General features: G+C 38.7%; 1 protein-coding gene across 1 annotated transcript in view; it reads right to left on the bottom strand.

Annotated features, from left to right (window-relative positions):
- Positions 1 to 27086, bottom strand: part of LOC126203095 (lachesin-like) — a 140833-nt gene that overhangs the window by 27614 nt on the left and 86133 nt on the right. The gene's annotated exons all lie outside the window — the stretch shown is intronic.

Here is a 27086-nt window from a genome sequence, read left to right as displayed (position 1 = left end):
AAAATTGCAACAAATATCCTGTTCATAGTCAACTGCATATTGTATGATTCAACTTGATACTTCAACAACAATAATGGAGGAGCATCCTCTGGGATGTGGAACAAGTCAGGTTATACGAAACAAACAAGAGTAGTAGTTAGAAGGAACATTAAGAATTAACTGTTGATAAATTGCTAGAAATTAGTTGCATTTACTGAGACTGAATTTCAAATACCAACATATATAAGAAACATGCTTCTTTTTGAAAAAGAAAAATTGAAAAAATTGCCATTTCCCCAGTTACACTAATTAACTACTATGCAAGTACTATTGGTTGCTTATTATTTATCTACCAACTATGATATTCACTAACTACTTAGAATAGAAGCCTATTCGATGTTTTTAATAGTTTTTGATACTCATAGCATTAACATGCTTTAGCATTTGAAAAATTTGCAGCTAGTGTGTGTGTGTGTGTGTGTGTGTGTGTGTGTGTGTGTGTGTGTGTGCACACACGCGCATGTGAGTGTGTCATGTGTTCGCACACTTTAGTTCAGAAAAGGAACTGTTCAAAAGCTAGCAAAGTTTTCAGTCTTATTTATGAACCTCAACGCCTCTACTATTTGGTGAGTTGTTCTGTTTGCTCCTAAATTAAACTTGACTATTGCTAATCTGGCCATTCCTTGAACATAGGGGTGGCAGATTAGCAGAAGTGTCAATTTACTGAGTGTGTCTTAAATTTAGTGTAAACAAATATGGATTATATTTTATTAAATCCAAAGACACATTCATTTTCATAGAAAACTTAGTCCTTGAATGTGTAGATATACAGTAGTATCACTTACTATGAAACATCTCAAATTTTTAGTTGTAACAATTATAATGTGGCAGCTGTATGCTTTTCCACACCATGGCTTTACAAGCACTACATCAGTTCTAAACATTTCTGATTGTTGCATAATATACAACTGTTTCGTAATATACACCAGGAAGATGTCTGCAACTTCACTACCAGCAGTGTGAGACATCTTCATGTTCTACCCTCCTATATCCCCTTCTTCATCACTTCCATCATAACTTTTCTGTACACTTTGATTATCTCTTTGTCTGTTAAAGCTCAGTCATAAATAGTTGCTTGTCCAGTGCTCTACTCAGCAACAATTGCTTTCTGTGAAGAACCTCAATTCAAATTACCTCTAATCTCCATTTTCTGCATGAGGTCCAGCATAACGTGTTTCCTTTTAGAAGCCTTGATACCGAACTATAAAGAAAGTCACAATTTCGACCATGTATAGCATTGTTTAACATTGTAATTAACTAACAAAATTGTTTCACATGAGAATTCATTATTGTATGCATCATTTCTGCCTGAGCAATTAGAGGCTGGGTGTGAGCCATATTAATGAATGGCCAGACTACTGAGGTTCACATCAGCGAGGGTTTAGTGTATTTACACCCTACCTGACTTCTTGATTGTCACAATCACTAATTTTGTGCAGACTGGTGTGACTGTACCATAAACAACTATAGCACTGCAGTACTGGCCAAACATAGGCCTACACGGAACATCCCACACAGAGAATATAAGTGACCTCCAACTGCTGCTGAGCTTTGAAAATTAATAGACACACAGGTAGCAGTTTACTCTGCAAACCACTGCAAAGTGCATATTTCAGGAGGTACGTCCCATTGTATCAATATTGGTGTTTTCTCCCATTCCAGTCATCTATGGATCACAGGAAGAATGACTACTTAAATGCCTCTGTGTGTGCTGTAATAAGTGTAACCTTATCTTTGTGATCCCTGTGGGGGATAATTTGTTTCTATCTTCAAGTGTCTGTTGGTTCAGTCCTTTCAGCTTCTTCATGACATTCTGTCATGGATTGAACAAACCTCTGACCATTCATACTGACTTTCTTTGTTTCTGTTCAATATCTTCTGTTACTCCTATTTGGTATGGATCCTACACACTTCAGCAGTGTTCTAGAATTGTTCTCATGGGTGTTTTGTATGCAGTCTCCTTTTTTGACAGATTCCATGTCCTTAATATCCTACCTATAAATCTCAGTCTGCCCTCTGATTGAGCTGTGACTGAGACTACATGACTGTTCCATTTTGTGAACTGCAAAATTTACATTTCTAAACATTTAAAGCTAGTCGTTAATTTCTGTACCACTCTGAAATCTTATCAACATCCGACTGAATATTTTCACAGCTTCTTTCAGACAGTAATTTATTATCAAATTTTCTGAATAGAGCATTTTACTTGCATGGCTTTACAGTGACACTGAATTAGTACTAATATATCTTGTACATACAAATCTTTCACAGCATTTTTGACAACACTTTGACTACTAGTGTGATAAAAGGGTATTTAGACATTGAGGTTATTTTCATTGAATACTATTTATCTGCACAGATAGATATGCTGTTATCATTTCAGTCCAGACCTTATTAAGGTGATATGACTGACATCATTGATAGTTTGGACACCAGGAGAAAACCAAGCCTTCTTCAACTATGGAACCAACCTAAACTTTTACATTTCATTTTCTGTAACGGCAACGTAAGATTCTATATCATACTGTTCACAAACATTGCTGGTACATCATTTTATCTACTGGTACCGAACAGGATATGAGTTAGATGTATAGTGCTCCAGAAGTGTCACAGATATACACTGTATGGGAGTGGTCTCCCATTTAATAGGATGTGTTGGTTTCTCTTCTTTGGATCCCTTCTTGGACTATGGCTGTCATAACTTAATGTTTCTGTTGCCTATTTTCAATTTACACCATTTATATGTTGGCGATTGTGGGAGTGATGATTTGTCATCCATTTGAATTCAAAGGTCCTTGCATGATGGTGAATTAAAATTAACTGAATTTTGGAATGGAAGAAAAGCTGTTACGCAAAATCAAACAGTGGAAAGTCCAGGTTGGACTGTCAACAGTCATGAAAAACACAGACTGCTAGTCACTGTAAAGATGACACATTGAGTTTCAGACAAGCGCAGTGAAGAGACTGTTACACACTGAGCTATCAGCCAAAGCCTTCTTTAGAAAGGAATGGAAAACGAACACCAGTTCACACAATCAGGCACACCTCAAGCATGCAATGACCACTATCTCCAGCTGCTCTGGCCAGACTGCAACTGCAATGTTGAAAGGAGCAGTCCAGCATGAAACGGGCAGAAAGGGGGAGGGATATCAGAATATGAGTGTGGGCAGAGAAGAGCACTGCCTGGTGGAGTGTGCAGGGTTTATAAAGCAGCAGAATTGGGCTACCAGGCACAGCATCAGGAAGCTGTGGGGGTATGGAGGTGAGGTGGTAATGGGGAGCAGAAGGAGAGGAGCAGAAAGAAGAAAGACTGGTGGGTGTGTTGGCAGAGAGCAGCACAGTGAGGGTGATGGATGTGACTTGGGAGGACGTTATAGAACAGAGAGGGCAGAAACTGTTGGATGGAGGGTCTGGGGAGAGTAGATTATAGTAGGTTGAGACCTGGATGATTTCGAAAGTGGAGAATGTGTTGTAAGGATGACTCCCATTTATGCAGTTCAGAAAAACTGGTAGTGCAGGGGAGGATCCAGATGGCCCAGGTTGAAATGAAGCATTTTATGTTCAGCTGCATGTTAAGCAATAAGGTGGTCCACTTTGCTTTTGACCACAGTTTGGTAATGGGAAATGCAAAGCAAATCTGGTACATGACATGGCTAATTTCACAGGTGGTCCAGTCTCTGATGGCATAGGATAAACATGTGAGAAAGGACTGGACTAGGAAAAACTGGGTGGGCAGATTGTGCAGGTCTTGCACTTCAGTTTTCCACAGAGATATGCTCCCTGTGGCAAGGGGATGGGTTTGGGAGTGGCATAGCTATGGACTAGGGTGTTGTGGGTGTTGTGGAGGCTGAATAGGTGATGGAACAACACTTTTGGAAGGGTGGAAAGAAGCTTGGGTAGGACGTCCCCGTCCCTCTTCTTCACAGCATGATGATAAATAATCAAAGCCCTGATGAACAATGTGGTTCAGAATTCCAGTCTGGAGTGGTACTGGGTGATGAAGGGGACACTCCACTCTGTAGCTGGTTCTGGACATGGTGGGAGGATTGGAGGTGAGTGCAGTGGAACTTCGCATCATAGTGTTTCTTCCATCTGTGAGGTGCAAATGTGTGCATTGCCAAGAATGAGTTATACCCTGTCATGTGTCACGTGAACTTTAACCAAAAATTGTTAGACAGTGAACAATCTCTGATTTGTGACTGTGAGAGAGAAGCTATGTGGGCACAGTGCTTCTCTCAGGACTTTGCAAATAAGAGATGAAGGAAATGAAATAACTCACTGGGGTGTTAATTATTCAACTAGATGAATGTGTACTGAATTCTAGATGACACTAAAGGAATCTGGAAGTCATACATTTTGTGAAGTTTTGAAATTCTAAGTTAATGAAAGGAGAAAGTTGAAATAAGTTAAATGTGAATGTTAATTACTACTGTATAAGAAGAATAGGGAAAAATACAGCATTGTTCAATTTGGAAAGGTAATTACAATTTTTTTGTGATACCATGTGTATGAATGTATGAATCATGATATGTTCCACATCAGAACACACACTGAAAGATGACTGTTCTATTTTCAATGTTGATTTTCAAGAGATTTTGTCCATAAATGTGAATGAAATTATGAATTTGATAAATATATTCAGTCTCCTTAGTATTGATATAACATATTCTTTGTAATTCTATTCTTGAGACCATAGATGTTGGTCGGAGAGGTTAGCTTTACTTTGTCAGAGTAGCATTCAGTGTTTGTTAGACAGTCCGGCTATGTACTTGCTTTGAGAAGGATGGAAGTTGGCCTGTCATGTAGTGGAGGCAACGTTATTTGAAAAGCATTTTGTATTAATCTGTTCTGAGGAAAAATTTTGTGGAACTGATATGATTTGAATGCAAGACTGTCAGAAGAGAAGTTTTCTAAGGTAATATAGTTTTTTTAAATATATTTGTAGTTGTGTAGTTTCTTATTGTTAGGACATTGTGTATGGTTAATGTTTACTATAAGAATTTTTATAGTGAAGCACATAAATTTGTCTTATGATCGAAATAAGTGTCAAGGAGAGTAATTGTACACAAGAAAATTATTGAGAAAGATTTTTGCTAACTTGTCTAGTTGTGAGAAATTTATGAAAGTGTGTATTGTTGCTAACGAAACATAGTTATACTTGGAGTCTTTGTTCTCATTTATCAATTGTTAAGTTTAGTTCCTCATTTTTCAGCCTTTACCTTTATGAATGTGTTTTGTATACTTGCATTGCACATTGTGAGTTGTGTGTTGATGAAGCATTTTTATGAAAAGCGGTAAGATTCCGTCTTGCATTGCACATTGCAACTATGGCAAATGAAATTTGATTCTTGACCGTTTCATCATTATCTTAATAGTAACAGATTGCAGGACAGATGAGCATTCCATGTGCACAGGTAGACCAATGAATTTAATTACCATCAAGATTCATGTGCACTGAAGGGCACAGCGATTGTTAGAGTGTTATGTGAAAATATCAGTATCAGTTCTGAGGCTTAATACCAGCAAAAGATTTCAGTAAAATTCTATCTTGTGAATTTCCAAGCAGTTTTATCATACAGTCAGAAGCATTAATTTTTATTTTCATTTGCACTATAATTATAACAATTCTGGTATAGTGACTGTTTACAAGATAGAGATTAGCTATATAAAGGGCCAACATTTTTAATTTGAATCATTCTGTTTTTCAGTCAGATAGTATATGTAAATTGTATTGAAAATGGATTGTTCTCTCACAGGTGAACTGTTTGATGTACTGGCTAGCCTGGATTTCACATTGTGTAATGCATGCTTCACATATTTTTGTTTCTGAATTTAACTTTAACCTGGGTCTGTTGCCCTTCATTGCATTTCACTATCAAGATAAGTTTTATAAATTTGTCAGATAACAACCACATACAACTATGAATTTGCCCTTCATTGCATTTCACTATCAAGATAAGTTTTATAAATTTGTCAGATAACAACCACATACAAATATGAATTTAAAAGGTTGAACACAATACTTTCAATGTTTGGACAGATGGACTCTGGTAGGAAATCCACGAGCCTGCACACAGTCAGAACCTTGCTACTTTTGGAGCTATAGCCTGCGGCAAACTTTGCAGTGGGACATCGGGTAGCAGAAGAGTAATTTCACAAAGTTTCAGAGGGCAAATGTCATAAGGAAGTGCCACTTAATATAGACTGGATATGGAACAGGTAATCTGTTTGTGGGCTGGGCATAATGTCTGTCTGTGAAGGTCTTTGTGAGACCTTTAGCATACTGAGCAAGGGAATTCTTGTCACTACAGATATGCCATCCCCAGGTGGATGGTCAGTATGGGTGGGATTTTTTGGTGTGGAAGGGATTACAGCTGCCGAAATGCATGTACTGTTCGTGGATGGTCGGTTTAATGTGGACAGAGGTGTGGATGGAGCCATCAGAGAGAAGGAGGTCAATGTCCAGGAAGGTGAGATGCTGAGTTGAGGAGAACCATGTGAAGCTGATGCGAGAGAAGGTGTTGAGGTTGTGAAGGAATGAGGATAGGGTTTCTTGGCACTGAGTTCAGATCACAGAGATATCATCAATGAACCTGAACCAGACATTGATTTTTGGTTTTGGGAGGCTGCAAAGGTTTCTCCTAGATAGGCCCTAAACAGGTTGGCATAGGAGGATGCCATGCGAGTGCCCACGGCTGTGCCATGGACTTGTTTTTATACATTCCCTTCGAATGCGAAGCAATCATGTGTTAGGGGTAAGTTATTAGATGTATGGAGTAAGGTAGTGGGTTGGAGTCTGAAGGACACTGGACGAGTTAGTGTTCAATAGTGGCAAGGCCATGGACATGAGGGATTTTGGTGTGTAGGGAAGTGGCTCCAACAGTGATGAAAAAAAGGAGCTCCAACAGTGATGATAAAAAAGGATGATTGGGTTTAACTATCCCGTTGACACTGAGGTCATTAGAGATGCATAATCATGGACTGTGTCCCCATTGACACTGAGGTCATTAGAGGCGCATAAGCGTGGATTGTGTCAAAGATGGGAAAGGAAACCAGTCACACCTCTTCAAACTGAACATGAACATGTCAGACAATGTAAATTGTGAGTGTGTTATCTCAACAAATATAAACGTAAATTGAGCAAAAAATGTATGACATATGTAAGAATCAGTGATTAATGCCATCATAAATGCATTTTGTGTAATATTATCACTCAAGTGTCTGGAAAGTCACTCTAGATATAGTGAACTACTGGTATGTATATGAAGTCAAATGAAATGACTCATGAGTGTGATGTGTGCAATGTTCTACCACACGGAAATACAGCCGTTGAAAGTGAAAATATGCCATGTAATAAATGCGTAGCTGATATTGAACATTTTTGAGTGCATCATAAGGAAGTGCCACTTAATATAGACTGGATATGACACAGGTAATCTGTTTGTGGGCTGGGCAGCAGAAGAGTAATTTCACAAAGTTTCATACTTTAAAGAGTGATCTAACGAAACCTCGAAATGAAAATGCTGAACTGTTATGTTATCTGAAATTGAGTACACCACTCAAAACAAAATATACAAAAACTGTAAACAGTGAGAAAGAAAATCACAAGGAAGCAATCAGAAGCAAAAATACTACAGCGAAGGACTCAAGTGCTTGTGTTATGAAGTGCCCTGATAAAACCAACAGCATTAATACAAATGAAAACTGTAAAAAAAGTGATTGACCAGTCCCCCAAAAAATGATACACAGTGAAAACAAGATTCAGAACATATTAATTCTTTCTGACTGTCATGGTGGTCACTGTCAAAAATTATGATCAGTTTTCAAAATCAAAAACACTACATCTCTTCTGTAATATAACCTAATGCTCAGTTAAAGGATGTGTTTTGTAACAAAGACTGGAAGACGAAAGAATATACGAAAAATGACAGTGTCTTCATTCTAGGTGGGACAAACTACATCCTAAAGAAATTTGAGGGTTTCAAATTCGCCCTAACAGATTCTCTTCAAAAGACAGCCCACACTCCACACAATAGTAATCTTGTGCATAATTCCATACAGATACAATGTGCCAAAACTGAACAACAGAATCTATGCTGCAAATGAATTCTCAATGAGCACTGCAAAAAATTATGAGCATGTAATGATCATGGACATCAATACATTCCGCAGCAGAAGTGATTATACAAAGCATGGACTTCACTTGTGAATGGAAGGCAAAGAGAAATTATGTAGACATTTACAGCTAGCAGTATGTGCCAATCTGCAAATACCAACTCCAATACACATACAATGTGAAGACCTTTCAGCAAATATGACAGTGAAAACACAAGAAAAATAAACAGAAAAAATGGACTTATCCAACTCGATAGTGAAGAAAGATAAATGAGGATCTGCAAGAAAAAACTGTACTACACCTTCACCACTCAAAGAAGACATGAAAAACAAAACTACCATAGACTAAACCAGGCTTTGATACCAAACCATAGACTAAACCAGGCTTTGATACCAGCAGAGGCATCTAACCAAAATATAGCTACTCAACCAAGTTTCACACCTGAAGATATCCAAAACACAAAAAGAAGAACTGTGCACTGGAAACGAGAAGCAGTACCTAAAAGAGATCTACTAAGGACAATGACAGATCTAGTCCAAAAGTATCACCAAGGACTCTAATTTTATATGTATCAGTGAACACCAACAATCAACTACTACCACCCCAGCAGCAGGAGGAAGTTCAGCAATTACAGTGAGAAGAAATGTAAGATGACCATGTCATCTGCAAGATTTTTTATTCCCAAAAGGCCTCAAGACCAAATTAAGATAAATAGTGCATCTATCAACCACACCTTCAGTAGCATTCCTTGCAGCAGAAACAGGAACCACATCAACATCAACCACACAAGAAGAATGACCAAAGAGATGGAGAACTGACCCTTTTCACCATCAGGACATTTTCTTATGACCAACAGAGAAAACCAATTCACGCTTCAAGATGAGAAGAAAGATTTCCCACATAATTTAAATTCAGGAATAAAGGTAAATGGTCAACCAAGTACAATCAGAACAAACTTAAAATCTCACCAGGACACTCTCCTACATCAGAAATAGGAATAAAGTAAGAGAGTTGGAAATCTTGCTATTGAGCAAACTCAGATATGTTAATATACTTTTCTTAACTGAAATGAGTTAAAGACAGTGAAAATAACGGATTATGTGTTAGCAGCACAAACTTGTAGAAATCAGTTTATACATGGAGGAAACTGCATATACGTAAAGAAAGATATCAAATTCAATAACTTAGACAATGTTGAATCCTTAAACACTGAGAAAGATTTGAAATATGAGGAATAGAAATTCCAGCATTCAAGTTAATTGTAATATGTTTGTATAGATCTCCAGATAGCCACTTAAAAAAAATTCACCATTCAGCTTGATACTTTACTAAATAAAGTAGTAACAAATTGAAAAACAGTTCTTATATGTGGAGACCTAAATGTAGATTTTAATAAGCAAAGCAATTCAGAATCCGATTTGATGAACATATTAACCGCCAATAATTTGGAGATTACATTCCACTCCCCTACACGTGAAACGAATAATTCTAGTACTACTATAGTACTTAGCTCCAAAACAAAATATAAATCAGCTGTAATTAAAGCTGGACTGGCAGACCATCACATACAGGGTATAAGCTTTTCTGTAAACACTAATCCATCCTATAATTATATGAGGAAGACTACACACATGGGCAGAACTTTCAGTAATGCTGCAGTACAAACATTGCAGAATTATCTCCAACAAGAATCATGGGAGCTGGTGTATATTACAGAAAATATTTCTATAAGTTTCAGACATTCATGAAGATGTTTAAATGTTATTTTGATCTTGCTTTTCCATTGAAAGCCAAGACAACCCAAACCACTAAATGCAAAAGTGGATTACTAGTGGTATAAGGAAATCTTGTGCTAGAAAAGGTACCTATACAATATTGTAAGAAGTTACAACTAAACTCCGGAGTTTGATAGTTACTTCAAAAAATATAAATCTATCTTAAATAAAATAATAAAGGAGGCAAAGAAACGAGACAATGACAAATACATAGAAAATGCTTCAAACAGAACCAAAGCAATCTGGCAAGTTGTAAAGAAAGAAACCCGTTCTGACAAAAATGGAGTTAATAATATTGTATTAAAGGCTGGCTTGGAAAACATTAATAACCCAGAGGAAGTAGCTAATATGTTTAATAACTATTTTATAAATTCAACAGAGAAATTACTACAATAGACCTCCAGATAGAAAACAGCATCAAAATCAAGAAAAAATTAAGTACTTCTTGTTTCGTGTTGTGTACATTAAAAAATTGTCCCAGCTACAACACTCTTCAGTGTGTGTATTACACAGTCATACAATCTCACCTCCAGTATGGGATTATGTTCTGGAGAAATTCTGGAGATGCCATCAAAAAATTCAAAATTCAAAAAAAAACATTATAAGAATAATGGCAGGGGTAGATAATAGCAAATCATGTAGACCATTGTTTCAAAAAAGGATGATCCTCCCTCTTCCTTGTTTATATATACTTATAAATATAATGTATTTAAAGCAAAACTTACACACAAAATGGCCACTCGTCACTCAAAATCACACAATACACAGCTATGATACAAGACAAAAATTGGATGTACATGTTCAAAGTGCCAACACAAAGTTATTTCAAAATAGTCTTATCCGTCCTAGTATCAAACTATACAATGCCTTACCAGATACCACTAAACACATACAAAACATTGGTCACTTCAAAGCTAAATAGAAGTCCTACTTGGTTGATCACTGCTTTTACACAGTAAATGAATATCTACAAAAATAAATTTTTCTATATTAACCCCATGTAGTCTCATACAGAAGAACATTTTTATATTATCCCTCTGTTTATAACATAACAACAGTTATTTAAGTATTCACCATTAACTGATATATTAATGTGTGTTATTATGTATTATGTACAAAGGTTTTTTTTCCTCTTTTTTTTCCCCAGGCTTCTGACTGGTTTGATGTGGCCCGCCACGAATTCCTCTCCTGTGTTAACCTCTTCATCTAAGAATAGCACTTGCAACCTACGTCCTCAGTAACTTGCTGGATGTATTCTAATCTCTGTCTTCCTCTACAGTTTTTGCCCCCTACAGCTCCCTCTAGTACCATGGAAGTTATCTCTCATGTCTTAACAGGTGTTTTCCACATGTTCCTTTCTTCTCCAATTCTGCGCAGACCCTCCTCATTCCTTACCTTATCAGTCCACCTAATTTTCAATGTTCATCTGTAGCACCACATCTCAAATGCTTCGATTCTCTTCTGTTCCAGTTTTCCCACAGTCAATGTTCCACTACCATACAATGCTGTGCTCCAAACGTACATTCTCAGAAATTTCTTCCTCAAATTAAGGCTGATATTTGATTTAGTAGATTCCTCTTGGCCAGGAATGACCTTTTTGTCATTGCTAGTCTGCTTTTGATGTCATTCTTGCTCCACCCGTCATTTGTTATTTTACTGCCTGGGTAGCAGAATTTCTTAACTTCATCTTCTTCATGACCATCAATCCTGATGCTAAGTTTCTTGCTGTTCTCATTTCTACTACTTCTCGTTGCCTTCATCCTTCTTCGATTTACTCTCAATCCATACTCTGTACTCATTAGACTGTTCATTCCATTCAGCATATCTTGTAATTCTTCTTCACTTTCACTCAAGATAGCAATGTCATCAGTGAATCATATCATTGATATCCTTTCACCTTGAATTTTAATTCCACTCCTGAACCTTTCATTTCCATCATTGCTTCCTCTATGTACTGATTGAACAGTAGGAGTGAAAGGCTACATCCTTGTCTTATACCCATTTTAATATGAACACTTCGTTCTTGGTCATCCACTCTTATTATTCCCTTTTGGCTGTTGTACATGTTGTATATGAGCCGTTTCTCCCTATATATATATATATATTTTTTTTCAGAATTTTAAACATCTTGCACCATTTTACATTGTTGAACACTTTTTCTAGGACGACAAATCCTATGAATGTGTCTTGATTTTTCTTTAGTCTTGCTTCCGTTATTAACCGCAAGATAAGAATTGCCTCTCTCGGGCCTTTACCTTTCCTAAAGTCAAACTGATCGTCACCTAGCGCATCCTCAATTTTCTTTTCCATTCTTCTGTATATTATTCTTGTAATCAACTTTGATGCATGAGCTATTAAGATGATTGTTTGATAATTTTTGCACTTTTCATCTCTTTCCATCTTCGGAATTGCGTTGATGATGCTTTTCCAAAAGTCAGATGGTATGTCGCCAGACTCATACATTCTACACACGAATGTGAATAGTCATTTTGTTGCCACTTCCCCTAATGATTTTAGAAGTTCTGATGAAATGTTATCTATCCCTTCTGCCTTATTTGATCTTAAATCCTCCAAAGCCCTTTTAAATTCTGATTCTAATACTGGATCCCCTATCTCTTCTAAATTGACTCCTGTTTCTTTTTCTATCACATCAGACAAATCATCCCCCTCATAAAGGCTTTCAAGGTATTCTTTCCACCTATCCACTCTCTCCTCTGCATTTAACAGTGGAATTCCTGTTGCACTCTTAATGTTATCACTCCTGCTTTTAATGTTACTGAAGGCTGTTTTGACTTTCCTGTATGCTGAGTCTGTCCTTCCGACAATCATTTCTTTTTCGATGTCTTCACATTTTTCCTGCAGCCAATTTGTCTTAGCTTCCCTGCACTTCCTATTTATTTCATTCCTCACTGACTTGTATTTCTGTATTCCTGAGTTTCCTGTAACATTGTTGTACTTACTCCTTTTATCAATCAATTGAAGTATTTCTTCTGTTACCCATGGTTTCTTTGCAGTTACCTTCTTTGTGCCTATGTTTTCCTTCCCAACTTCTGTGATGGCCCTTTTTAGAGATGTCCATTCCTCTTCGCCTGTACTGCCTACTGAGCTGTTCCTTATTACTGTATCTATAGCCTTAGAGAACTTCAACCATATCTCGTCATACCTTAGTACTTCTGCATCCCACGTGTTTGCATATTGATTCTTCCTGACTAATTTCTTAAACTTCCACCTACTCTTCATCACAACTATATTGTGATCTATATCTGCTCCTGGGTCCCCCCCCCCCCCTCCCCCATGAACCATAGACCTTGCTGTTGTTGGGGAGGCTTGTGTGCCTCAACGATACAGATAGCCGTACCGTAGGTGCAACCACAACGGAGGGGTATCTGTTGAGAGGCCAGACAAATGTGTGGTTCCTGAAGAGGAGCAGCAGCCTTTTCAGTAGTTGCAGGGGCAACAGTCTGGATGACTAACTGATCTGGCCTTGTAACACTAACCAAAACGGCCTTGCTGTGCTGGTACTGCGAACGGCTGAAAGCAAGGGGAAACTACAGCCCGAGGGCATGCAGCTTTACTGTATGATTAAATGATGATGGCGTCCTCTTGGGTAAAATATTCCGGAGGTAAAATAGTCCTCCATTCGGATCTCCGGGCGGGGACTACTCATGAGGACGTCATTATCAGGAGAAAGAAAACTGGCGTTTTACGGATCGGAGCGTGGCATGTCAGATCCCTTAATGGGCAGGTAGGTTAGAAAATTTAAAAAGGGAAATGGATAGGTTAAAGTTAGATATAGTGGGAATTAGTGAAGTTCGGTGGCAGGAGGAACAAGACTTTTGGTCAGGTGAATACAGCGTCATAAATACAAAATCAAATAGGGTTAATGCAGGAGTAGGTTTAATAATGAATAAAAAATAGGAGTGCAGGTAAGCTACTACAAACAGCATAGTGAACACATTATTGTGGCCAAGATAGACACAAAGCCCATGCCTACTACAGTAGTACAAGTTTATATGCCAACTAGCTCTGCAGATGATGAAGAAATAGAAGAAATGTATGATGAAATAAAAGAAATTATTCACGTAGTGAAGGGAGACGAAAATTTAATAGTCATGGGAAACTGAAATTTGACAGTAGGAAAAGGAAGAGAAGAAAATGTAGTAGGTGAATATGGATTGGGGCTAAGAAATGAAAGAGGAAGCCGCCTGGTAGAACTTTGCACAGAGCATAACTTAATCATAGCTAACACTTGGTTCAAGAATCATAAAAGAAGGTTGTATACATGGAAGAACCCTGGAGATACTAGAAGGTTTCAGATAGATTATACAATGGTAAGACAGATTTAGGAACCAGATTTTAAATTGTAAGACATTTCCAGGGGCAGATGTGGACTCTGACCACAATCTATTGGTTATGAACTGTACATTAAAATTGAAGAAACTGCAAAATGGTGGGAATTTAAGGAGATGGGACCTGGATAAACTTAAAGAACCAGAGGTTGTACAGAGTCTCAGGGAGAGCATTAGGGAACAATTGACAGGAATGGGGGAAAGAAATACAGTAGAAGAAGAATGGGTAGCTTTGAGGAATGAAATAGTGAAGGCAACAGAGGATCAAGTAGGTAAAAAGACGAGGGCTGATAGAAATCCTTGGGTAACAGAAGAGATACTGAATTTAATTGATGAAAGGAGAAAATACAAAAATGCAACAAGTAAAGCAGGCAAAAAGGAATACAAACATCTCAAAAATGAGATCGACAGGAAGTGCAAAATGGCTAAGCAGGCATGGCTAGAGGACAAATGTAAGGATGTAGAGGCTTATCTCACTAGGGGTAAGATAAATACTGCCTACAGGAAAATTAAAGAGACCTTTGGAGAAACGAGAACCACTTGCATGAATATCAAGAGCTCAGTTGGAAACCCAGTACTAAGCAAAGAAGGGAAAGCAGAAAGGTGAAAGGAGTATATAGAGGGTCTATACAGGGGCGATGTTCTTGAGGACAATATTATGGAAATGGAAGAGGAGGTAGACGGAGATGAAATGGGAGATATGATACTGCGTGAAGAGTTTGACAGAGCACTGAAAGACCTAAGTCAAAACAAGGCCCCGGGCGTAGACAACATTCCATTAGAACTACTGACAGCCTTGGGAGAGCCAGTCCTGACAAAACTCTACCATCTGGTGAGCAAGATGTATGAGACAGGCGAAATTCCCTCAGACTTCAAGAAGAATATAATAATTCCAATCCCAAAGAAAGCAGGTGTTGAAAGATATGGAAATTTCCGAACTATCAGTTTAATAAGTCACAGCTGCAAAATACTAATGCGAATTCTTTACAGACGAATGGAAAAACTGGTAGAAGCCGACCTCGGGGGAAGATCAGTTTGGATTCTGTAGAAATGTTGGAACACATGAGGCAATACTGACTCTACAACCTATCTTAGAAGAAAGATTACGGAAAGGCAAACCTACTTTTCTAGCATTTGTAGACTTAGAGAAAGCTTTTGACAATGTTGACTGGAATACTCTTTCAACTTCTGAAGGTGACAAGGGTAAAATACAGGGAGTGAAATGCTATTTACAATTTGTACAGAAATCAGATGGCAGTTAGAAGAGTTGAGGGACATGAAAGGGAAGCAGTGGTTGGGAAGGGAGTGAGACAGGGTTGTAGCCTCTCCCCGATGCTATTCAATCTGTATATTGAGCAAGCAGTAAAGGAAACAAAAGAAAAGTTCGGAGTAGGTATTAAAATCCATGGAGAAGAAATAAAAACTTTGAGGTTCGCCGATGACATTACAATTCTGTCAGATACAGTAAAGGACTTGGAAGAGCAGTTGAACGGAATGGACAGTGTCTTGAAAGGATGGTATAAGATGAACATCAACAAAAGCAAACCGAGGATAATGGAATGTAGTCGAATTAAGTCGGGTGATGCTGAGGGAATTAGATCAGGGAATGAGACACTTAAAAGTAGTAAAGGAGTTTTGCTATTTGGGGAGGAAAATAACTGATGATGGTCGAAGTAGAGAGGATATAAAATGTAGACTGGCAATGGCAAGGAAAGCGTTTCTGAAGAAGAGAAATTTGTTAACATAGAGTATTGATTTAAGTGTCAGGAAGTCGTTTCTGAAAGTACTTGTATGGAGTGTAGCCATGTATGGAAGTGAAACATGGACGATAAATAGTTTAGACAAGAAGAGAATAGAAGTTTACGAAATGTGGTGCTACAGAAGAATGCTGAAGATTAGATGGGTAGATCACATAACTAATGAGGAGGTATTGAATAGAATTGGGGAGAAGGGGAGTTTGTGGCACAACTTGACAAGAAGAAGGGACCGGTTGGTAGGACATGTTCTGAGGCATCAAGGGATCACAAATGTAGTACTGGAGGGCAGTGTGGAGGGTAAAAATCATAGAGGGAGACCAAGAGATGAATACACTAAGCAGATTCAGAAGGATGTAGGCTGCAGTAGGTACTGGCAGATGAAGAAGCTTGCACAGGATAGAGTAGCATGGAGAGCTGCGTCAAACCAGAGTCAGGACTGAAGACCAACAACATCTGCTCCTGGGTACACCTTACAATTCAGGATCTGATTTCAGAATCTCTGTCTGACCATGATGTAATCTAACTGAAATCTTCCAGTATCACCCGGCCTTTTCCAAGTATACCTTGTGCTCTTGTGATTCTTGAACAGAGTATTTATTATTACTAGCAGAAACTTGTTACAGAACTCAATTAGACTTTCTCCTCTCTCATTCCTTTCCAAAGCCCATATTCTCCTGTAACCTTTTTTTCTACTCCTTCCCCTACAACTGCATTCCAGTCTCCCATGACTATTAGATTTTCATCCCCCTTTACATACTGTATTACCCTTTCAATATCCTCACACACTTTCTCTATCTCTTCATCTTCAGCTTGTGATGTCGGCATGTATACCTGAACTATCATTGTCGGTGTTGGTTTGCTGTCGATTCTGATAAGAACAACCCTGTCACTGAATTGTTCACAGTAACACAATCTCTGCCCTAGCTTCTATTCATAATGAATCCTACTCCTGTTACACCATTTTCTGCTGCTGTTGATACTACCCTATACTCACCTGAACATAAATCCTTGTCTTCTTTCTACTTCACTTCACTGACCTCTACTATATATAGATTGAGCATTTACATTTCCCTTTTCGGATTTTCTAGTTTCCCTACCACATTAAAGCTTCTGACATTCCATGCCCCGACTCTTAGAACGTTATCCTTTTGTTGATTATTCAGTCTTTTTCTTGTGGTAACCTCTGCCTTGGCTGTCCCCTCCCAGAGATCCAAAAGGGGGGACTATTCCGGAATCTTCTGCCAATGGAGAGATCATCGTGGCACTTCTTCAATCACAGGCCACATGTCCTCATTGTGCTGGAAGTCTTCGGTCGCCAATGCTGATTATTAATCAAAATTTCAGCAGCAACAGGATATGAACCCAGGACCAAAGACATTTTGATTATGAATCAAAGACACTACCCCTAGACCACAGGTATATTATGCATAAAATTGTTAATATTAACATAAAGATACAAATATCTCTTGCATATTGTGCATCTGTAGCTGAAAATGGAGCAGTAAATCAAAGGAACCATTCTGGCATTTTCCAGGAGCAATTTAGGGAAATCACTGTATACCTAAATCTGGATGGTTGGACACAGGTTTGAACTGTCAGCCAAGTCAGAGGTAAGGAATTCCTAGAAGGTGACCAGGGAGTGGTTAGGTTGGATTGGAGGCCGGGGTGGGGGTGGGGAGATGGTTGAATGGTAGTATGAACTGGATGAGGTAGGGTTCAATGTTGGGATTAGGTTGACTTTGGTTGGAGGCCTTGGTGAGAAATAAATGTTTCCATTGAAATGATCAGGAGAAGGAGAGTATGTCTTTGGCAAATCCGACATGGTTAAATCTGGGAGCAGGGATGAAAGTGAGGACTTTGGTTAGAACTGAAACATATGAGGCTGAAGATTTTGGTGGAAAGGCTAACAACAGTGTACCAGGACTGTTTTGGCTCTGGATTTAGTGGATTGTTGGTTTTGGGGGACCTGGCAAGTTAAAAAGGTCATATAGGAAGGGTCTGATTGCTATGAGGGGTTGATGAGGAGAAATACTGCGGGTAGGACACAGATTGGATAGTGGTGTCCCAAGGTGCCAGTAGGATGTCAGCAGGTTGGATAATGTATGGAAGGACTTAATTTCAGATATGTGACATTTATAGCAGGGATCGAACAGCAGTAGAGGGGGCAGAGGTGGTTCTGGAATGCCTGTGCCATGGACATGTGTTTTTACAGTATCAGGTTTGTGACGGACAGGGACTGGCAGAATCTGAAAAGCTTAAGGTCATTGTGAGAGGAGGGGTGGGATCCAGAGAAAGGAATTTTTATGGTTAGGTCATTGAGGGGGGAAGGGGGGTTCCATGATTTAGGCAGCATTTAAGGAACAGGATGAGGGACTGAGTCTCATACAGGCAAAGGGATAACTTTCTGAAATGGCATAGAAATATGGATCAAGGGTCCATTGTGGCATGGATGGCATTGGAGAAATGGGAAATGATGTGGGAAACAGGCAAATGTAGTCATTAGGTGGTTTTGAGGGGAGATGCATAACAGAAAAAGAGATATGAAAATACAGTGGACAATGGCCGCGACCAGTTCGGAAAATTTGAATTCTATTTACGAAATAAGTGAGGAAGCGTGGAATAAACCGTGTTCCTGTAACAAAACAGCAAGAAAAGGCGTGTGTTGTGTAAAGTGTAACAGGAAATTCCATTACTCGTGTGTAAATTCAACGAATAGAGTGAAAAGCTGGAAATGCAGTGATTGTTTTCGTACTGACGGTGACGATATGGACGAAAGCAAAACAGACCCGTTAAAAACGTGTGTGTGCGAAAAGTTACAGAATGAACTCAGAATAATAAGAAAGGAACTTAAGTATTCGAAAACAATTATATGTTTGCTAACAAACGAACTACAGAAGCGAGAATCAGGCAAGATAGAAATGTGCAAAAACTACAGATTTGATGCACCCAACATAAATCACGATTCACAACACAGTGTGCATACCACAACACAGAACGCAGTTCAAAAAGGAAATCAATCTATGGGTGCAGCAATGAAAATGCAAACCTTTGCTCCTGAGAGTCAGTCAGTGAATAGGAGACCCAAAATATTCGTTGCCTCAGATAGCCATGGCAGAGACTGTGCAAGAAACATTTTAAACTTAGCTTCAAATAAATATGATGTTGAAGGGAAGGTGATACCAGGTGCTCCCACTAGTGTAATACTAAAAAAATGCAATGACCTCCATAAGTTGACAAGTGAAGATTCTGCAGTTATCTGGGCAGGGGCTAACGATGTGGCAAAGAATGAAACCAAGTTGGCAATTCGTTCACTACATAAAGCCTTGTCAGCATTACAAAATACAAATACAAAAGTGATTTTAGTTGGTGTACCACGTAGACATGACCTGCCTGAATGGTCTTGTGTAAACAAAGAAATTCAATCTGCAAACAGAAAGCTAAAAAAAATAGTGAAAGGCTTCCATAACACTTGTTTTATTGATACTCCTAGTAACAAGGAACTTTATACAGCACATGGACAACACCTTAATGCAACTGGTAAAGAACTAATTGCCACAAGGATTTATGAATCAGTGGAAACAAACAGGAAAGTGTACAAAACAGCAATAGAACTTAAATGGAAGGATACTGAAGTCTCAGATAAAGAATCAGTGAGAATTGTTATTGATACAACTCCAGCACAAATAACAACAGAATCCTTAAAAGTGAACTCTGTTTGTGGGGAGAGGACAATTACTCAAGCAATAAACTTACCCAAGAGGACAGTGCAAACGTTTGAAGAAGCAGCAAATAAGGGGGCAGGAAAGAAGGCACCATATAAGAAGAGAGACCTACTTGCAAAAAGAAGAACAGCAAATCAAGCTCAAGGGATGAGAATACCAACACGTGGAGTACGGCAGTCAACCCGAAAAAAGAAACCACAACCGAGGGACCAGGATTTTTGGTGGGATCAGCAATGGTTTCACAGACGAAAGCAGTTACCAAAGTGAGTCATCAAGTGGATGAACAGGTATGTGACTATCATAACACACATGATCACAGTGCATCAAGATTAAAGACATTAACGGAACCTATAACTTCAAATATAAAGTCAAATTGCTCTCAGAGGAATACAGACAGAGACAAACTACTTACTTTTCTACAAGTTAACATACGTTGTATTAGAAATAAAATTTTAGAATTAGAACATTTATGTAACACTGAGCATGTAGATGTTATATGTGTATCTGAGCACTGGTTAACACAAGAACAAGTAAATATGTTCATTCCCCAAGGGTATGTTGTGGGAGACATGATATGTAGAAAACAGAGAAAGAATGGTGGGGCGGGAATTTTTGTCAAAGAAGGAATAATGTTTTCCAGAATTGATGTATCTACATACTCCTCAGAGCTAGATGGGGAGTTTAGTTGTGTAAAACTAATGAATGAAAATATAGTGGTAGTTAGTCTATATAGGTCGCCAGATGGTGATGTAAATTTGTTTATTGAAAAATGTGAATTAATAATTAAAAAAATATTGAAGAGTAAAACGAGAATTGCTATATGTGGTGATTTCAACATAGAAATGGTAAACACACAAAGACCAGTTACTAGGACATTTTTGAATATGCTAAGATCATTAGACCTCTATTGCACAAATAACTGTGCCACACGTAAGAATGCCTGTATAGACAATATTATTGTGAATTTCCATAGGGAGGATTTTACAGTTAGACTTGCAGGAAGTGGACTTGCAGATCATGAGCCACTACTCCTTACCCTCTATAAGAGGCAGCCAGTTAAGACTGAAGAATCTAAAGTAGTAGTGGTACGAAGACAGAAGGAAGAGTACATAAATATGTTTGTTGATAGATTAGGAAGTGCAGATTGGGACTTTATATATAATTGTCAATCTGGAAAAAGGGAAGCTGAAATTAGCTTTGGTAACTTCTTTAAAAAGTACACAGATTTATGGTATTCCTGCTCACCAGTAAAAAAAATAAGATATCCAAATGAAATGAAAAAGAAAAGTCTGAACTGGTTCACACAAGAGCTAGTAGAAATTAGAGGAAACTTGCATATGCTGTACCAGATGCATAAACAAGCCTCTGACCAAGGGGCAGAACAGAGTGTGAACATTCATAGGTCATATCTGAAATGCAAAAAATACTATAAAGCTAAACTACTTCTGGCAAAAAAGCAAGCAGTGGAGAACTATATAGAAAGAGCTCCCAATAAATGCAAGGCAGCCTGGCAAATAATAAAACAAGAGAATACACCGAAACGCACAGAAACAGCTCTGCTTGATCCTGAAGAATTAAACGAGTACTTTCTAAACTCAGTTAAAGAAATAAGTAACAGTATCAAAGCAACAAATTCATCTGCAATGAACCTTGTTGGAACACCACTGCCTGTTAACCTGGCATTTCAATGGAGGGCGGTCACACCTGCTGATGTTATAAAAGCTGTATCCAAATTTTCAGGTTCTAAAAGTATGGACTGTTATTGGTTATCAAATAACATAATTAAAAAGACAATACACTCAATCGCCAAACCATTAGCTTATATTTTTAATAAATGTGTAGAATTTGGAGTTTTTCCGGATGCACTCAAGGTATCAAAAGTTGTCCCAGTTTTTAAAAAAGGAGACAAACATCTCCCCCAAAGCTACAGACCAGTCTCCATTGTTCCAATATTCTCAAAGGTATCTGAGGCGCTGATACACACACAAATAAGCAACTTCTTTGAAAAACACAATATCCTATGTAACAATCAGTTTGGCTTTCGAAAGGGGAAGAACACAACAGAGGCCATCTTGGAAATCATTGACCAAACCTTAACAGCTTTTGAAAATAATAACATGGTATCACTGGTATTATGTGACCTAAGCAAAGCTTTCGATTGCATTCCTGTTGACATACTACTGGGGAAACTAGAGTTTTATGGGGTGAGAGGGAGCACTTTATCTGTGATAAATTCTTATTTAAGTAACCGAAAACAATTCGTTTCAGTCAGAAATTTAAATTCTTCCATCATGGAAATCAGCACAGGTGTACCACAAGGGTCTATCCTTGGACCCTTCTTCTTCATTGTCGCTATTAACGATTTACCTAAAAATATAGCTCACCCTGTTGTATGTTATGCTGACGATACAACGCTACTTACCACACATCAGAACATTTCAGATCTGAATAACCTAACAAAAGAAACACTAGATAAGGCCCTGGACTGGTTTGCAGCCAATAAGCTCCTATGCAACCCTGACAAAACACAACAACTTTTAATGGGAACATCAAATGAAGTAGGCAATAAGTCAGTAAAACTCTTAGGTATTCACATTGACTCAAAACTATATTGGGAGGAACATGTCAATCATGTATGTGAAAAAATATCTCGGGTGGCATATCTTCTCTTGAAACTAAGGGAGGTAGTGAGCTTGGAGTACCTCAGGGTGACATACTTTGGGCTATTCCAGTCACATATTTCATATGGTCTTATTATATGGGGGCACTCCCCTCACATCAAAAACGTATTGAAATTACAAAAAAAAGTCATACGTATAATATGTAAAAGAGGTCATAGGGAGCACTGTCGTCCTCTTTTCTCCAGACTCAGAATACTTACAATTATAAATTTATACATCTATGTGTCTGTACTCTATATTAAAAATAATATTTCAGAATTTATTGCCAGAAATGAAATACACGAACACAACACCAGGGCGAATGGTAATTTAGACATACCGCGCCACAGATTAGCGAGAACAGGAAATTCCCACAAAGTTAACCCACTCAAAATGTTCAATAAACTGCCAATTCATGTTCAGTCTATGGATACAAATTCTTTTAAAATTAAGTGGTACAGCTGGCTGTCAGATCATCCATTCTATGACATTAAAGAATTCTTTGAGATGCCTGAGGAGTATATAAGCATTTAAAAGTTGTCTGTAGTTAACATATTATTTTGTGCTGTGGTTAATAGTGTGTAATTACAAAGTTTATACTATAAACAATAAAATACCTTATTATATTAGATTATAAGATAGCTTGTTGCGTTAGCTTTTAAAAGCTATCCTTTGTAATTTGGTACACTGCCATGCTTCAAATGTATTTATAATGTATTGACAGAAGTTTATTTTGTTATTCTTTATGTACTAGTACATCTTGTATGACGAAGCCAATATCATTGTAAAATGATCTATGGTGAATAAAATTCTTGAAATTCTTGAAATACATACAGACATGCAAAACTACACACAAATATGTAATTACATGCACAAATAAGTGACTAAAAATACATACAAACGAATATCTAAAAAAATGGGAAAAAGACAGAACAGATGAGGTCTGGGAATATGTACATGTTGGGATAAGAGTAGTGAGAGAGAGGTTGGGAGGGGAGGCAGGTGGTTAGGTCGAGGTTCACATCTTTTTGTGGGACTGGTAGGTGTGGAAAATAACATGCAAAAACACCTGAAAATGAGGGAGGAAATGGGATAAACAGGATTAATTTAATCATCGATTAGAAGAATTTGGGGCATGAAAAGCAGCACCGACAATCCGCACAGTCATGTAACCAAGTGTTGTGCACAGGCAAGACCACTGATACAGTGTGGGTCAGATGTGTCAGAGTGTGTGTGGTTAGGAAAGTGATGAAAAAACACGGAGAAAAAGAGGTTGAATGGACAATAATTAGAGTATACACCAACATCTCCCACGTCCATGGTCTTACCACTACTGAGCACTAACTCTCCCAATGTCCCTCGGATCCAAACCCACTACCTTATTTCTCATAATACTTATTAACTCACCCCTAATACACAGCTGCTTCTCATTTGAAGGGAAGGTATATGAACAAATTTGTGGCACAGACATGGGCACCCACATAGCACCCTCCTATGCCAACCTGTTTATGAGCTGAGCTATCTAGGAAAAACCTTTCTAGCCTCCCAAAACCCAAACCCTGGTCTGGTTCAGACTCATTGATGATATTTCCATGATCTGTACCAGGGACAAGAAACCCTATCTTCATTCCTTCATGACCTCAGCACCTCCTTTCCCGTTGGCTTAACATGGTCCTCCTCAACTTAGAATACCACTTTCCTGGACATTGGCCTCCTCATCTCTGATGGCTCCATCCACACCTCTGTCTACATTAAACCCACCACGCAGCAATAATACCTGCATTTCAGCAACTACTGTCCCTTCCACACCCAAAAATCCCTCCCATACAACCTGGCCATGTGAAGATGGCTTATCTGTAATGAGAAGAAGCCCCTCACCAGTATGCTGAAGGTCTCACAAAGGCTGTCACAAACAGGTGCTATCCTCCATGTTTATTCCACCAACAGATTTCCTGTGCCATATCCCCATACATCCCCAATCCTCCCCCAAGAACCAGCTACAAAAGAGTGCCCCCTTCATCACCCAGTACCATCACACACTAGAATAACTGAACCACATCCTCCATCAGTGCTCTTGTTATCTATCATGATGCCGTGAAATGAAGTCATCCTACCCAGGATCCTTCACACCCCTTATAAAGTGGCATTCCATCACCCACTCAACCTCCATAACATCCCAGTCATTTCCTATGCCATTCCCAACACCAGCTCCTTGCCACAGGGGTCCTATCCCTGTGGAAGGCCCAGCTGCAAGACCTGCCCAATCTGCCCACCCAGCACTTCTCACTCTCATCCTGTTACTGGTTTACCCTATCCCCTCAGAGACTGAGCCACGTGTGAAATCAAACATGGCATGCAATTGTAGCACAACTCTTTATATTGGTATGACTACCAACTAGCTGTCCAACAGGATGAATGGCCATTGCTCATTGCCAAACTGTGGCCAAGAGCAAAGTGGACCATCTTGTGACATTATATGCAGCTGAGCATAGTATGCCTGATTTTAATGACTTGTTCATAACCTGGGTCATGTGGATCCTCCCCTGCACTCCCAACTTTTCTTAAGTACATAGATGGGAGTCATCCTTACAACACATTCTCCACTCTCGAAATCATCCAGGTCCCAACCTACCATAATCTACTCTTCCCAGACCCTCCATCCAACAGTTTCTGCCCCCTCTGTCCTATAACCTCCTCCAAAGTCACATCCTTCACCCTCACTGTGTTCTGCTGTCTGCTAACATTCCCACCAGTCTTTCTCCTTTCTGCTCCTCTCCTTCTGCTCCCCGTTACCACCTCACCTCCCTATTCCCCATAGCTTCTCGGTCATCTGAGAAGCTGAGTTGCCATTTTAAGAGTGATTTCCATGTTATTTGTGTTGGTCTGTGTATCACTAATAGCAGAACCAATGAAGTCAGTATTGTTTAGTGACCAACATCTTTGGTGGTAGGGTGTAGTATTTATCAGAAACAATGCTGTGCCTGTCAGCCCAGTCCTGCTGCCCTCTAACACATGCACACTCCGCCAGACAGTGCTCTTTTCCCCTCACCCATATTCTGCTGTCCCTCCCCCCTTCTGCTTGTCACATGTCACCCTGCTCCTTCATTCAGTGTTGCAGCTGCAATCTGGCCAGAGCAGCTGGAGACAGCAGTCATGTGTGCGTGAGGTGTGCCAGGTTGTATGAATATGAGAAGGGCAAAAGCTCAGTGTGTGATGGGTTTTTCATAGTGCCCATCTGCAACTCAACATGTCATCTTTATGGTGAGTAGCAATCTATCCTTTTCATAATTACTGAATTGAGTTTTTATAATGATAGAGAGCTCAGAGGTCATCTGAGAAGCTGAGTTGCCATTTTAAGAGTGATTTCCATGTTATTTGCAATGGTAAGTGTATCACTAATAGCAGAACCAATGAAGTCAGTATTGTTTACAGTGACCAACATCTTTGGTGGTAGGGTGTAGTAGAAACAATGCATAGTCAGCACTGAACCTGACATCAATTTCAAGAGAGGCTGTAATATTATTTTAGTATTGAAGGTGGCAGGAACTGTCAAAGGCAGTGGTAGCACACAAATCACTGACTTATGATGACCTGTCTACATATAAGCCTATCATCTCCCCATGTGTATCCTTTCTTGTCTAACAACAAACTTTGACGCTGTCTTCTATAGTATAGCCATTGCTAGGCAACTATGCAGCATGAAAAGTAAACAGGCAACACTCTTCCACACACATATATGACAATAATTGGGTTAATCAACCCAGTAGGGGAGATTATGATCAACATACCCAAACTAACTGTTCCATATATAATAAGCTTCCATAACAGAAGTATTGAAGAAGACAGTATAGGCCTTTATAACCTGTTTTTCTATAGAGTCTTCATTTGCAACTAATCTTGATATGAAACATATCAAGACCAAGTAACAACAGACAAGCACATTCCTCAGTATCTACTACCATTCATAGTGATTTTCTGTTTCTACAATTTTCTCAGTTTTTCTTAAATCATTCATTTCATTATTTAGTAACCCTCTACTTCCTTCTATTTTCTTCTCTCAATCAGTTGTTCTCATCCTTCAATTGATTATCCGACAGACTCCCAAATATTATTCTTCTATCTTCTCTTACATATTGGTCCTCTTGTCCTATGTACAGACTTTGTTTCTTACTTCAGACTCTTCTTCCTTTTTGCAAATGTTAGTTGCTACACACTTGATTCAAATTCACTCACCATCAATACCATTACTGAATCCTTGTTTTTCCTTCTATACATGGGCTTCATAAAAGAAGGTTGTATACCTGGAAGAATCCTGGAGATACTAATAGGTATCAGATAGATTATATAATGGTAAGACAGAGATTTAGGAACCAGGTTTTAAATTGTAAGACATTTCCAGGGGCAGATGTGGATTCTGACCACAATCTATTGGTTATGAACTGCAGATTGAAACTGAAGAAACTGAAAAAAGGTGGGAATTTAAGGAGATGGGACCTGGATAAACTGAAAGAACCAGAGGTTGTAGAGAGTTTCAGGGAGAGCATAAGGGAACAATTGACAGGAATGGGGGAAAGAAATACAGTAGAAGAAGAATGGGTAGCTCTGAGGGATGAAGTAGTGAAGGCAGCAGAGGATCAAGTAGGTAAAAAGACGAGGGCTAGTAGAAAT

Source organism: Schistocerca nitens, chromosome 9, assembly GCF_023898315.1.
Source record: "Schistocerca nitens isolate TAMUIC-IGC-003100 chromosome 9, iqSchNite1.1, whole genome shotgun sequence".
Lineage (NCBI taxonomy): Eukaryota > Metazoa > Arthropoda > Insecta > Orthoptera > Acrididae > Schistocerca > Schistocerca nitens.
This window is presented reverse-complemented; position numbering and strand designations above follow the sequence as displayed.